We start from the raw sequence: 14560 nt of genomic DNA on the forward strand, positions 1-14560 counted from the left end.
GAAAACATTTTTTTTTGTTCATGATTCGACTATCCGAAGTCCCATACAAACCTTCGGATAATCGAGTCTAGACTGTATTTTGTGAAAATTTTAGTATCTTGCAAAAAAAACTCTAATAAAGTAAAAAAGTAAACAAAATGTAGCTTCTTTTGATACCCATATTGCATATTTTGAAAATTTGAGTATTTTCGAAAAGTATGGCATTTTGTGATTTTTTTATATTTCCCACATTGCGACATAAGCTCTGAAAAATATTTGCAACGGCCTTACTAGAATTTAAAAAAAACTTTATTCTTAGTGAAAGCATTGAAAATTTAACATGATATTGTTAAATGAATCGATTTTAGGAAGATTTTAAAAATTTGTTATCCTCCATTATCGAACTCTGCACTTTTTTTTTTTTAAAGGTCCAATAAACCAAATTTCAAATTTTTGCTTTTTGGGTGTTTTTGAAACCGCCTTGAGTCAGGGGTATTAAAAATCACCCAAAAAGCAAAAACTGAAAATTTTATTTATTGGACCATCTCAAAAAAAAAAAAAAAAAACAAAAATGTTCCAGAACTATCGTTATCGTGCTTCAGTAGTTGTATTGTTAACAACCTTGCTATTTACAAAATGCTCTTTTCAATTTTTATTCATTTTGGTCACCATTCTTAATCACAAAAGCATAATTAAGGGGTGCTTGTGTAGTTGAGCCGACAATTGAAAATAAGATAGAAAATTAACATTTTGGCCTTTCGATAATCGAGTCTGAACTCTTTAAAAAATTTAGTGATTTAAAAAAATACAGAAAATTAACAAACTAGTTCGAAGCATTTGAATTATTAATTATTTTTAATTTAGATTAACAAATTCAATTTTCAAAGGCAGATATTTTTTGTTGTTGAAAATTCACAATAATTGATTTGTGCATCATTGCCTTTCTAAATTAATGCTTAATGACTTTTTTCATGTATCCTTACATAGTTAAAATCTGATGTTTTTTTCCAAAACATATGTAGAACGAATTATTTTTACAAACAATAATCTGTCCAGCTTGATGGTGTTGAATAAAATCATAAATCCTGAAAATAGTAGTTATTTTGGAAAAAGAAAAATACCGAATGTTTAGCACAAGCCTAATATTAATAAGTTTAGGCCGTCTGAAATGTTTTCAAAGTTTATTTCCCTGATTTAGAAGAATTTATATGAGACATCTTTGGGCAAATAGACCGAAGGATCATATCCTTCTACAGGTAAATTTAGTTGTTCAGTTTTTTTCAGTTTCATTTTTCCATAGGGCTGTAATTATATTAAATAACTATTTAATTTCTCATTTCTATTGACGGTTTTATTGACGTTACGCAGCTGGGTGCTGAAAAGACAGAATGCGTAACGTGATTTTCGAATGATCCCTATTGCTCCTCACTAATACAACTGAACTACAGCTGTAAACATAAACAAAGTAGAAGGCTTTGTTCAAGCTCAAGCGTGACATATTTTTTGCTGTTGAAGTGACTCGTTTTGAAACATTTTGGATCTGTTGATACATATTAAAGTTTTCGCTGAAAAATTAAGTTCTTCGTGCTTTTTTTGTAGACTAAACGATGGGCGGTTAAAAGAGTCCTTTTTTGTTTTTAACGTGATGAAATATTGCGTCAGAAGTGGGGGAATTTCGTGAATCAGGAGAGTTACCGGATGGATGTTACGAGATTATGTATCTTTGAAGCGCAGTAATAATACAGAAGTAAGATTATTCAATGTTATTTGGCAGGTGCCATTCACAGTTACTGATAATTCGTCTTAAACAATTTGTAAACATAGGTTTTGAGTGAGACATAGCGTTTATGGAAATGTTAACAACAAATTAAGACAATCTCGATTTCATCCCTTTTCTTAAGACTGACTCAAAAGCTTGACGCCCTCGACTTTTTTATTCTTGACAAATAAATTATAGATCGATTACAATACTTGCCAATTCATGGCATCATTTTCCAAACAGTAAATTGATTCCGCTTTGACAGTTCTAAATTGAGGCCGCTTTGCGGACAACTATTCTGCACCCAGTTACGCAGTTATAATAAAAACAATTTTTCAATGTTCAATGTGTTACGTTGTTTATTTATCATTTATCCATCTGGAATCGATAGATCGATTAACTTGTCTCTGCTAGGCCGTGGAAAAATGGTTGCACTGCGAAGTACGTTTGCTGATGTTAATCACAACGCATGAATTAACATTCAATGAGGCTCGATTGTTTTCCAGCAAAGTGCGATAAGATAAGCTTGTCCACGGTTCCATGGTGTAACGGTTAGCACTCAGGACTTTGAATCCTGCGATCCGAGTTCAAATCTCGGTGGAACCTCATTTTTTTGAAGTAAGAAATTAATTAGATTAAAACTTGTGAGTTGTGTCAAGTTTGCTTAAAGTTGATTGTTTTTGTATGTTCTCATAGAGTTCTGAATATAGTTCAACTTTTAATAATTTAAAATACGTAACCTTATCTCTGATAATTAATTCCTATCTTTCCGTAATAATTAATTCCTATCTTTCCGTAATAAACATATCGCTTGACGATTTCGTTATCAACAGGTCCTCCCCCCCCATCCCCTCTCGTTAGTCCGCAACATTCCGCACCTAACCCCGAAGAAGTGCTTATGCCCTGGTCCAATAGCTTCGCAGCTCGTTAAAAATAAAGTACCATCTCAGTGGTGTGCACTCGGTGCATCCAGCACAGCACATTCTTCCAAGAATCGAACGAACCAGAGGCAGCAGCAAATACAGAACAAGAACGAGAATAAAAAAAAAACTGTTCGAAATTTGTCGTTGCTCAAAATTCCTCACATTTATCGCTGATTCTCAGTTTATGTGCGGGGTTCAGCCGCCGCTCGTCTTCGCATGTAAGGGAACGGTTCAACGAAACTAATCAGTTTTTAGTTTGTTTCGTTTCTCCTTTTTTCCTCTTTGGAAAAACAGCCGTTTTCTATGATGTATTGAGAATGTGGAGTAGGAGAAATGTTGAATAATGGAGATATGTTCGGAGACCGGCCGGGTCCAAAAGTATCCGCGAGAAAGTTCTTCACATCAATAAGAACTGTGTGTAGCAAATCGCTTCGTTTTTATTGGTATGTGTAACAATTTTACAGTGATCGGAACAAATTTAAACCTCAGACATAAACAGATTTTTAACGTAAGATTAAATAGTAATCGTGCCTTTGGTTACAACGTATTATTCAATTATTGAGACATGATTAAAGCTTTCAAAGCACAAATCTAAAAATCAATGGAAAAAATAATGTCATTGTCACGTTTATTTTCGATCTGTAGTTTCAAAGTTATTTTAAACATATGTGTCCCAATCGAAAGATCATCTAGAATAAATTTGCCAAATTAGTATTACATCTAATCTCTGAAAAAATAATCAAATTGTAGTGTACGATTTTTTTTTAACTCTGTGATATAATTTCTTTATTGACATATACAGCGTATTATTCAATTGTTGAGATTATTCCCAGATTGAGTAAATTTAGTTTAATTGTAAAAAGAACCCAGCTTATTGTAGATCTAGAAAAATTATGTTATGCGATTTGAAAGTATTATTGAATAAAAATTTAATATTTACGGTGTTTGACTTGGGCTAAAACAAAAGTGATCGGATCTTCTTATTTTGTGGTCTGGGATTCTTTGCCCAAAATAGTTGTACTCATTTTTTAGCCATTAGGGTGCTTCATGCCGTGTCAGGGTGGTCTAAAAATTAATCACGACTTTCCCAAAAAAAAAAAATCAAAACCGTTACTTGGTGCCTTATTGTTCGGATTTGTTGTTCCAAAATTAAAAATTTGTATTGCAAGTGCATTAGAGTGATTCTCTACGATTTCACAAATCGACTTTTCTTCACGGCTACGTCACGACTGTCATCCACATACAAGGCAAGTGAAGTCAAAATCGAACCAAATTTTTGGCGCGTAGCGTTTGAAAAGGTCGTATGCGCATCGGTTATAATTTACAAAAAATATTTTTTTAATTTATTTTTTGTCCTTAAAAAAGATTTACATTGAATTTCAGACTTGAAATTGGGAATCAGCATTTAATTCCATCGAGCATTTAATGTTGGCATATCACCTTTTTGGTGTTCAAATAAAAATAGTTTTAAACATTTTCGAAGGAAATTTAGTGAGTATTTTAAAAGCGCAATTTATTTTAAACCAACGGTCAGGAAGAATCAAACGTAATTTATGTTATTTCAAGGAAATTGAATCTATTTCATTTTTAGTTTAGTGTATTTTGATATATTGCTTGGATGGTCAAGTAAAACCTTTTAATATTTTGATATTATAATTGTTATGTGTAGAGAAATTTACTTGTAATCATCTCAAACTTATGTGCAAAAGATAGTGAAAACTCAGAAAAAATAATTTGGAAAAATATTTATGTATGTATGTCATACGACCTTTTCAAAAAACCACACGTAAACAATATTGACAGCGCCTCTGGCGGTGACTTCAGAAAACTGCATGCGTGTCAGATTCTTGCTTTTCTTTGTATTTTTTTTTTTATCTGAATGAAACTTTGACTACGAAACTCCGCCCACTAAAACTGCAGTTGCCCCGACCCCTCTTCGATTTGCGTGAAACTTTGTCCTAATGAGGTAACTCTTGTCCCTGATCACGAATCCGAGGTTCGTTTTTTGATATCTCGTGACGGAGGGGCGGTTCGACCCCTTTTATTTTTGAACATGCGAAAAAAGAGGTGTTTTTCAATAATTTGCAGCCTGAAACGGTGATGAGATAGAAATTTGATGTCGAAGAGACTTTTATGTAAAATTAGACGATCGATTTGATGCCGTACTCAGAATTCCCGTTTTCCTTCTCATGATACAAATGGAATGCATAAACAAAGTATTCATTTTTATTTTGTACAGAAATTGACAACACTGCTTAATGAGTTTTGACTGTTTGTTGTTGCTCAAAATGTGCCAATTTTCATCATTTAAAAAAGTATTTTAAATCAAAATGTTCATTTTAGGCTATTTTTTTTTTGAGAAATTAAACAATTTTTTTAATCTTTTGAAAGAACTATTAATAGACATTTGTCAAAATTTAATGTAGTCTTTTTTGGACTAACTAATGATGTGAAATTGCTACTTGGGTAATTATGAACGTTTTTATTTTGTGATAGACTTAAGTTACACATTTTGTTACTCCAATTGCAGTACCATATAAATTTTCAATGGCCATCTTCATCAACACACACAAAAACGTAGTGCACTCTCATTCTCCCCCTGTATCTTTGAACTTCCCTCCTGTGTTGCTTACTGCTACCACATATCGCTCTCGTCTTCTCTCTCAGTCGTCGTCGTTGACGACGGGTGTCATTATTGTTATGTTTTCATGCCAGATTTGATTTCGACCAACAACCTCCGACCGACATGAGTTTTTGGGTAGACCCAGCTGTACCTCCACCACCACCACCACCACCATCCAACAACTCCGTAAAACGCTTGTTTGTTGTTGGCTATCATCTCGGCTGTCGTCGTCGTCCTCCCGGTCGTCGAGATAAACATCTTGCTTGCTTCTTTCTTTTTTTTTTGGTTACCTTCTCCTCAGATCTCCTCGTTTGGCATTCGGAGGAAGAAATTTGGCCCGCAAGAACTTAAAGCGACTTTCGGGAAAAGGATAGAGAGGTAAAAAGGAGTTGAAAGAAATAGGAACAGGAAAAAAACGAACGCTCGAACGGCCTGCGAAAACCTTCACCAATGTTCTCCTCGGTGTGTGTCAGTGCGCGCGCGATTTACCCTCTATAATAACCATGTGTGAGTGGTGTATCGGTGGCGGATCACCCTCGTTGGTGTGTTTGCCTTCTCGGCCGAGGTTCGTGCGAGTGCTCCGCGCTCCCCTTTCGGGTTTTTATTTATTTACTTTTTTTTTGTTTTCCTCTGTTTGACCGACTCACACTCCTGGCCCGGAGATGGTTTGGTTCGTTCGGCTCGGCTGCTGCTTCTTCTTTTGCGGGATGAATGATTATCCGGCGTTTCGGGGTAATTTTTTACCCATTCTTGACGAATCGGTTCGCTTCTTTGCACGTCCACATTTGAGGGGGACTTGAGGACGCACTACTGGGGGTGATGGTGGTAGAACAAGAGGATTACCGAGGACCATACGTCGACTCTCTCGTTGATTTCATGAATCCTGCCTTCTTGCACTTGGTTTCGGAGGGTGATTATGGGCTCACATAAATATTGGAGTAATTATTCAATAATTGAGTTCCGCCGAGCGTAGCTCGGTGTGGGAACAACTTCAACTTGCGAGTACACGGAGCAGCCCCCGGAGACATCGGAATCAGTCGTTACGTAAAACGCGCGCCTATAAAACCTCAACGGACGAGGAAGAGGCGCGCGCGCACCAATCTTCTAAAGTGATTCGGAAAGAAAACTTACTCACACTTTCTCGGCCGCGCGCGCTCCGCCACGCTTTTGTTGTTGCCGAGGAGCCGGCTACGGTTCCGTTAAACGTGCGGGCGGAAGCGTAGCGGAGGGGCGATTGGGCGATTCGCCAACTAGTTTGCCAGCACTTGCCAGTTTAACAAACAGGTTAAATTGGCAGAATGCGGCTGTGACAGTATTTGACAGAGTTTGACAGATTGACAGACTTATGCTAAACACTTTGCACTTACCCGAGCTCAGCAAACAACACTTAGTACTTACCCCCTTTCAGCAACGTTCAAGTGAGCGCCGCGACCCACCTCTGGGTACCTCGAATCTGACGTCCGTAATCGAAACCTCCATCCGTCGCCTACTTCGCAGCAGTGACAGCGACCTTCCATCGCGTTCTGCAATTATTATGATACATCCCAATGCGTTTAGTGCATCTTCCAATTGTTACACCTTTTGCGCTAATCTCACTCCCCAATCTGGTGTGACATCTTGCTTTATGTATTTTTAAACACCGCAAACGTCACCGCGGCTTTCCACCTCGCAAGAGGAAATCAAATTTTTGCGCTCAGCTGGTGGCGATTCACACATACACAAACTCACACACGCAGTCGATTATCGCCCACATTTTTCGTGGTGAATCTCGCTTTATGGTCCTATCGGGGCGCTCTCGCGCGCGTGTGTGTGTGTACGTCATTATTTTATGCGGTGTTTCCTTGTCCGATGCTTCCTCACTGCGCGGAAGAGCGATGGAGAGGGATAGGTAGGGTGAGGAAGTGTCTCACTCTCTTAATACCACTTGAGGAGATAAACAGGTTTCACTTTTTTTGCGCTGGTGCCGCTCTCGCTCGGCTCTCTTTTGTGCGAGCGTAGGGCACTCATCGGAGAGCGCTGAGTGGCGCACCCGAAGTTGGGTGAGAGTGTGTTGGTGGCTTTTGGTGGTGTGCGTGCGAGAGAGGCGGCGAGAGCGCCAAGTGCTAATTGAGTGGCACTAGCGCGCGCGAGAGAGCGGTAAAAAGCAAAACAGGCATAAAAAGATAATCAACGAGGGCGATTAATTCGCTTAAAATATTTGTTTTCCCTGACTTTTCGCTTGTAATTTCTACTAATTTCCTGCGCGCGTTACAGTGGATTAAAATCGACGGGGGTCTACTTGTTTTTTTCGGGTTGCAGGGTTTCGCACTGGTTTTGGAAACCGATAGCGAATTTCTAGACGGAGAATTTCAACCGGTCACAAGTTGAGGCCGACCCCGAAAGTGGAACCGTTCAACCGCCAACTGTAATAATTCATACAGAATGCGAAGGAGAGAAGGAAGGGGTCGGTCGTCGAGGCCCTGAATACAAACGTTGCCGTCGGATCGTGAGCATTGGGGCAAAAAACAACCCAGTAGAAACGTGTATTTCACAAAGCAGCGAACCATCATCATCAGCAGCAACACACCACTCCGTGTTGCTCTGTCTGTGCGACACACGAAACGGTCCGATGTCGGTCGAAAGGGAAGGGCGAGATATTGAAGGCACCACCGACCGCTCTGGAGAACGACACCAGACCCCTCAGCAGCATATTGGAAGGCCGCGTACATAAACCATGCACGTTGAGGGAAATTACGACCCAAAGTTGGCATCATTGCTGTGCACGAAGCGGTAAAGTTCGTCGACGAACGCAAGGGCAGCGAAGGTGTTCAGAATGCGACGCTGAACTGACAAACAAACGCCACTATTTGTGCTCGCAGAGCGCGTCTGGATCGATCTCTGACGTCACAACGCAAGATCAACCTCGAAGGAGCGAGCGCGATCAAGAACGCAGAGAGAGAAAGGCGCTCAGGAGATCGACAGACAATGACAGCTACAGAACCACAAGCTGCTAGCTTTGTCGTCACCGTTTTACGATACGGTTTCCACGCTGATAAGCGCGCTCGTAATGAACTGACGTGCTCGCAGTAGGCTACCCAAAGTGTTCGTGGGTGTGTGTGCGCTGAAAAACCCACACACAGCCAACGGTGTAGTAGGCGGCTCTGTTGTGCTCGCAAAAGAATAGGGTAGGTGGCGCCACGATGCGAAAAAGGGTGAATTTTCTCGCCCTGCCTCCCCCTCCTCCTCTCTGTCACTGTAATCGCATGTGTGTGTGTGGCACACATACACTCTAAAGTCGGCTGGTGTGTGAGAGGAGGTTGGGTTGCGGTTTTGGAATTGTGATACACACCATATTATACCCATTTGTGGGATTGATATTGGACACTGTAATCAAATTATGTTCCGAGCGCGGTCGCGTTGTAACGCGTGTCCGTGGACCTTTCGCGACGACGACAAGTTGCGGAGCGATGTGTGGGTGTGTGTACATGTTGATTTACTGCATTCAGAATGTTTGATGTTGTATATGAAACGTTATCTCTATGGTGTGAACCGTGCCGTACAATTTAGAATGTGTCATGAACTCCAAATATTGTATGATTAGTTTGGACATCTTATTTGTGGAAATTTAAAATTCAGATGAATTTTCAGCAAACCAGTTAGTTCATCCAATGAGTTTATATTGTTTTTATTGTTCATTGATTACAAACATTGTTCTTTTAAAAAAAATATCAGCACACAAGAGAACGTCTGACGTTTTGTCAGTAAACGTATTTGAACCTAAGGTAAATTTTGTTTTATGGAAAACTCGAAACTGAATCATTTCATTGATATCTCGCGAAAAAGAGAAGAGAGTCGATTACTCTCACAGTAAGCGCTCAGTCAAATTTTTTTTATTAAAAGTAACTATTATTTAAAGACTTTACCATCGCTGATCGGAGTACTTTTTGAATGGTGAAAAGTCCGTTTTAACGTACCTTGACTAAACATTGAGATGTTGAAATTTATGAAAATATCACTTAACTAAGGATTCAAAAAGCGCATGAATCAGACACTAAAGCGTCAACTCTTAATGTTCTATTGACTCATTTTGTACATGTTCAAATAGTTGGTAATGATCAATAATTAATAGAAGAATTATTCTTCATAACGTTAACATTCTTCTAAAAATATAAACAATGCTGTCGATTCTAAAAACATTTGCTTCGAAATTAAGAAAATTGGAAATTTAATATTTTGGATACAACCCAAATGTCTGCAAATTTGGCAACATAGATTTGACGGACCTTCTTACAAATAGCATAGCATAACGGGTCTGCACCACGCTGTAGGGGGTGCCACAATGGTCAATTCAATATTCTTAGACAATTTGATTGCTGCCCGGTACAACCAAAAATATCTAAGAACGGAAATTTCCACACTGTGCTCCAAGGCTACGCCCATACAGTCCCGTGGGGATTTGGGAGGGGATGTTTTTGTTGTTCACTAGTGGCAAAAGTGCTGGGAACCCATGCGACTTTTAAAAGTGAACGGAATATTTTTGGGAGGTTTGGAATCGGGGTTAGGGGAATTTCATCGGGCCGATGAAAATGGTTCAATGCGTAATGTATTAAATGATTTGAAGGTTTGTAAGTGTAAATGTGAGTCTGTAGTGTATTATATAAAAGCATATAGTTTTGTAATAATAATAAATATAATAAATATAGTAAATAAAATGAATATAAATATAATCAAGATGCTTCCAGGAAGCTGTAAAAAAACAGTAAACTAAAATCTAAATGCTCCAGATGGTTCCCATGCTGTTTTAGAAAGTTTCGTTAATTTAAGCAATTTGATCATTTGTATGAGGAGATGGTATGTTACAGGAAAGGTATAGGACGAGGAATAATATGAACATTTAAATAAATCATAGTGAGTATATACATTAGGGTGTTTCATCCAAAACCAAAAGTTCTCAGAATCAGGCAAACCGAGGTTCCCCTAGTAGAGGATACCCATAGGGACTCTCATGCCAAATATCAGCCCATTTGGTTGAGAATTGACCTGTCCCCAACGGTTTAAAGTTTACATGGAAATTACTATGGGATTTTTGTGCCTTTCATTCAATCGTTCCTACAGGTCTGGGGACAACATGGATTCACTCGGAATAAAGACAGGTGTGTAGGGGATGGTCCAATGAACACATTCCAGAAGGAATTAGGCTTGTCCATTCTGTCCCCAAGGTGCGCATTGGATCGACGTCCGGTGTCTCCAGAATCAACGATTCACCCTTCAAATGTACGCATTGTCCTTAGTATGCTATGACGGCTAGAAGAAAATTACGACGCCCCATGTCAGACGGTGAACACGTGGCAGAGCATCTACTCGAGTTTTAGATCAGAAACATTCTTTAGAGTACTAAAATTATAATTATTGATGTTCCTGGAAGAATTTCAACTATTCTAAATAACGTAAAATGATGATTTTGTGTTAATAATGCAATCGATGCCTCTCCACGTGTTCACCGTCTGACATGGGGCGTCGTAATTTTCTCCTAGCCGTCATAGCATACTAAGGGCAATGCGTACATTTGAAGGGTGAATCGTTGATTCTGGAGACACCGGACGTCGATCCAATGCGCACCTTGAGGACAGAATGGACAAGCCTAATTCCTTCTGGAATGTGTTCATTGGACCATCCCCTACACACCTGTCTTTATTCCGAGTGAATCCATGTTGTCCCCAGACCTGTAGGAACGATTGAATGAAAAGCACAAAAATCCCATAGTAATTTCCATGTAAACTTTAAACCGTTGGGGACAGGCCAATTCTCAACCAAATGGGCTGATATTTGGCATGAGAGTCCCTATGGGTATCCTCTACTAGGGGAACCTCGGTTTGCCTGATTCTGAGAACTTTTGGTTTTGGATGAAACACCCTAATATACATTTACATGTAGACAGTTAATTTCAAAGAATTCCAGGAAGCTGTAAAAAAACAATAATTTAAAAACTAGTTCTCGAGATGGAACCACAAATAAAACAACAGAGGCCAAACACGATCGAAGCAAGCCTTGCTTCGCAAAGAGCAACGGCGAGACTGGCCAGCTTCTTTCAAAATCACTTTTTTCTTCCTTTTTCTCCCGCGTGAATCAACGACGCAGGCCAAACACGAATTAAACAGCATTTGACGGACCTTCTTACAAATTTGTACAAATTTCATTCGACTTTTCTTGAATGGTTGAGTTACATAGTGTACCATCCTAGATCTATTTCCCTGGACGAAAATTTCGGATGATGTTTTTAAGACAGTACTAGCCAAAAATACAAGACATTGGTGGGTTTGTATAAAATCACCTAAAATTCAATCGGCATTCTTTTGGGTTTCTATCTATGTAAAAGTTTAATTAAATTGAATTACTGAAAAGTTTTGCCGTGAACTAACATTTTTATTTATTGATCTGATAAATATCACATTTGGGCCACTTATATGTTAACTGCTTTATTTTGAGATTAGATTTTTTTTTTAATTTTTTATTCACTACTAGAATACTCAAAAAAATAATCTCAGAATTAAATTCGGAATGTTGGCACTAATTTAACATGGTCGTGACGAAAAAAAAGACAAGATTTGCTAAGAGATTAAATTACAGATTATTAAAATAATATTCGAAAATCTCAACTTTTGATCAAGATTATTTCAAAACAAGGCCATAGAGTTATCTAAGCCCGATCTCACGCACATTAGCACGCCATTTTAACAAAATTTAACCTCAATCTTTTTCGTGTACGTACACGCAATACATGCGCACGTAGATAACTATATTGAAAATGATATTTCTAGTTTTTGTCTCCCCACCTCCCTTAAACATTTGACCAAAAAATCAGGAAGCAAAAACCTATTATTACTTGAAATTGAATTTTTCTTTGAAAAATCTTGTAAAATCGACTTTTAAATACTCAGAATAAATTGTATTAATATTATTTATATACAGTCCAGACTCGATTATCCGAAGCCTCGATTATCCGAAGTTTCTATTATCCAAAGTTCTATTACCCGATGGTGTGTATGGGACTTCGGATAATCGAAACATGAACAAAAAAATTTTGTTTCGTATTTTTTAATTTTCTTATTTTTAATATCAAATTCGAGTTCTGCGATCTCATTTAAGTGAAATTTTAATGATTGATTGCCTTAAAAATGACCAAATGCATTTTTTTAGTACAGTGGACTCTCTCGTTGTCGATATTGAAGGGACCGTCGAGAGAGGGAGTTATCAAATTATAGAACGGAAAATCAAAGCAATCTTCTTTAAGGGACTGAAAATTTTATTGACAGCTGGAGCAATATTGATATCGAGAAGATCGACAGCCAGAGAGTCCACTGTATTTCGTATCCGCCATTTTGGTCGCCATATTGGATTTAAAAATTCTAAATCATTTTAGAGTAGTCTAGGGATCATATCAAAGCTTAAAAATATTTTTCTGAGGCCTTCGGATAATCGAGTCTGGACTGTTTTTTAATCTTTTTATAATTTTATATTTTGGTGCCACAGATCGATAAAAAACGTAAAAGTGTAGGAAAAAAATATATTTTTAAATTCATCAATATTTAGCAAATTATGGACAGAAGTATAACTGTCATTTTTTTAAACTGAAATTTTGAAAATAAGGCTTGAAATTTGATCTTTTTCAACTTTTCCCCCTTCCCCTCGACTAGAACCGAGGAATAAAAACTCTAAATGAAATTTGCACTGGCCTTATTTCAACCTTATTCTTACAAGTATACGAAATAAAAAAAATACTTGAATCAATTGATTCTTCAGATAATCGAATCACGAGAATTTTTTTTTATTGTCTCATTTTTGATTTTTGAGCCCAAAATTGCTCTCAAATGATTTGAAAACTTCAAATTCAAAAGGATGGCCACCAGAATCGCGGTGATAAAATATTGGGAAAATGCATTTTTCAATATTACAGACTCACCTTTGACTAAAATATGGCCGCAGTTTTCGTTCTTGATTCGATTATCTTCCTAAGATCCGGAGCGTTTGGTACGGTATGTCCACGCATCCTTCCTCCCCTGTAGATTCTGTGGAATGTGATCCGTTCACAGAATCCTCTCTGCGGTAAACACAACGTAGTAGGGCTGGCCGCTTTAATTTTTGTATTACATTTTCGGGTGATCTCGGATGTAATGCAATTATTAATATAGACAAGAAAAGTGCTTGGGGCGTAATCTAATCACAAGACTTTCCAGCATGCTTTCATCGGACTGGCTGCGTTTGTGTTAGATTAGATTAGATTAGATTGATTCGATTATCTTCCTAAGAAACCAGATGATCGAGCATTGGATAATCGAAATTTCGGGCATAATCGAATCTGGACTGTAAATTAAAACTCAAATGTTTAACACTACAGTCTAGAATCGATTATCCGAAATCCTACATAATGAAATATTTCGTATACAGATTCGATTATTTGAAATTGTCGTAAAAAATTACTTCGGATACTCGAATCACGAAAAAATCGAGGCTTGACTGCATTGAGAATATTATTCGGTAATAAAATAGGAATTCGGCTACTCAAATTTGACAAATTTTGGTCATTGAACTCACATTTGACTGAGAAAATAAAAAAAAAAGACATTTTTTTTCGTGTCGATTACCCGTTCTTTTTAATTAAGTTTTGCTTTAAAATCACATATGATCGCATTTCCCAAAGATTAAATTTAATTTGAGTCAAATTAATGATTAATTATTATTGTAAATCAAACCACTTATAAGTCAATTTGCTTAATCGTTTTGAAGTTTTGTATTACAAATTGATGGCTAAGAAATTAAAACTATTTTTTTTATTTGCTATCGTTCACAAAGCATTTACATTTGATTTGTATTTTAATCAATGGTAAAGTTCAAAAGTTTGTCGTTTGATAATGATTTTGAATCAATCTCATCAGCGCAATCAGCAGCTCATTGGCACAACTTTATCAAAAGCAAAAAATGAAACAAAAAGTGTTAAATTCTGTTTGCTACTTTGCAGCCGAATTAAACACACCAGCACCAACGATCAAAGGTGTCCACACACAAACACACCTCAGCCAAACAAATAAACAATCGCCATAACGAGCGCGAAACGCCTCCACATAAAAGGTGGAAAAACAAAACAAGAGCGAGAGAGAGAGAGAGAGAAGAAAGAAAAAAAACGCGAAGTGCAACATTATTCGCTCATTATTATTAAACCCCCATTTTTGCGCTGCCACGGTTGGTGGTGGTGTTGGTTTTGGTCCCTGCTAGTGTGCGTGCCACCACCATCGTCATCAT

At 37.8% G+C, this 14560-nt stretch overlaps 1 non-coding gene across 1 annotated transcript; it reads left to right on the forward strand.

The window, feature by feature from the left end:
- The first annotated feature begins 2272 nt into the window (after positions 1–2272).
- Positions 2273–2344, forward strand: Trnaq-uug. The gene has a single exon. It is a non-coding gene; the product is annotated as a tRNA-Gln (tRNA).
- The last annotated feature ends 12216 nt before the right edge of the window (positions 2345–14560 follow it).

This window comes from Culex quinquefasciatus, chromosome 3, assembly GCF_015732765.1.
Source record: "Culex quinquefasciatus strain JHB chromosome 3, VPISU_Cqui_1.0_pri_paternal, whole genome shotgun sequence".
NCBI classification, from domain to species: domain Eukaryota; kingdom Metazoa; phylum Arthropoda; class Insecta; order Diptera; family Culicidae; genus Culex; species Culex quinquefasciatus.